Below are 1632 nucleotides of genomic sequence, written 5' to 3' on the forward strand. Positions count from 1 at the left end.
TCCATCATATCATATATCATTGACTGCTATAATGGTCGACTTAAATACATCTAGTGCAACACAGATGGTCAAGCAGCCCTCTGTTTGAAACAACTTGGTCACAAAGCACCTTTGATATAAAAGCATTTTAAACTTTATTAATACTCAGGACAATAGGAATTTCCAGAATTTTCTTTTTTTTTACTTTCTCAGTAGCATTTGTAGAACCACTTTTCGATGGTAAATACAGTAGTTGAGAACGAGCATCCGGTCGAAAATGCAGACACATGTTGCTGAACAAAAAAAACATAACCCTTTTCCCAGCGGGGCTGGCACTGTGAGATCAAGAGTCCACAAAAACACAGCAAAATGATCCCAAACCTCCCCTCTGAGGTCACATCCTCTTTTGCTGGAACACTTTTATTAATACAGACTCACTATAAAATAAGGCAATGACTTCCAAACGGCTCGAAAAAGGTTTTCTTACGTTTTACTTCTGGACACAATTCAGAAGCACTTTGACAACCTTGTCCTGTTGCGTACGCTTTTAGTGTTTTTTTCTTTTTCCTTTATTTCAAAAAAAAAAAAAAATGGTCCAATAAAATTTGTAGGATAATAATGGCTAAAAATATAGGTATCTAAAACAGCCCTGTGGTTTTCTGCAATGGTGTAGCAGGTAGAATTAATACTGGTTTCATTTAACATGACTGACAGCGTATTTTGGATATACAGAGAATACAAGCTTGACTTTCAACAAACATTGCTTTACCAACACCCTGTCCTTCTACTGCAGTCTCTAGGGTCTCGTGCTTGACCATGTCTTGTCACTGTGTCACTAGCCACCTGGGTGAGCCTGTGTAGAGCCTTCTGGCGCAGTTAAGGTAAAAGCAATCATCACAGAGACGGCTGATCTTTGCAGGAAGCGTGGATGTGTTCTTTGTGGAAATAAGATCACGAGCCATGCCTACTTTCAATCCTGCATATTCAGGTGCATCTAACTCTCCAATGGCGGTCCCATTAGAAAGCAGACCTAGTTCTAGTTCCACCTTCAGTGGACTCCATATGAAAAAGCTCTCTGGCATTTCAACCATAACATTCTACATCAGTGGTAAATAAGCATATATCTTAGTCCAACAGGAAGTTATTGTAAATATGGAGCACTAGGACTAGATATCAAGTGCAAAACATTTACACACTGCAGTTAACCTTTCAGAAATTACAAAACGTTCCACAGGAGGTCCCATAAATATGTGTAGGCGCAGCAGTCCTCCTGGTGTTTGCCAGATGGCCAGTCCAGGCCTGTCAATCATAAAGAACCAGGTTTCTTTTTTGCACGTTTCACCTGAGAGTGCTAAACACGGGCAACATTCAAACAGCTCCAGGCACAGCGACAAGAAGGGTGTGAAAAAAAACACACGGGCCCATACCCAGATTTCCAAAACTGAAAATAAGCACCAGAGCTAAACTGGTATTTTACAAAAAATATATATGTATATATAACACACACGCCAGTACACAAAACTGTTACAAGAACAGTTCTGTAAAGGACATTCAGCTCTTGAAAATGTGCAAAGGAGGGATACAATGAATTACAAAGAGGGGAAGGAAAAAGTAATCCAGAGAAGGAGGATGTTCCGCAAACTTAGAATTTAT

This window comes from Nanorana parkeri, unplaced genomic scaffold, assembly GCF_000935625.1.
Source record: "Nanorana parkeri isolate BGI_ZX_2015 unplaced genomic scaffold, ASM93562v1 scaffold12, whole genome shotgun sequence".
Classification (NCBI taxonomy): Eukaryota; Metazoa; Chordata; class Amphibia; order Anura; family Dicroglossidae; genus Nanorana; species Nanorana parkeri.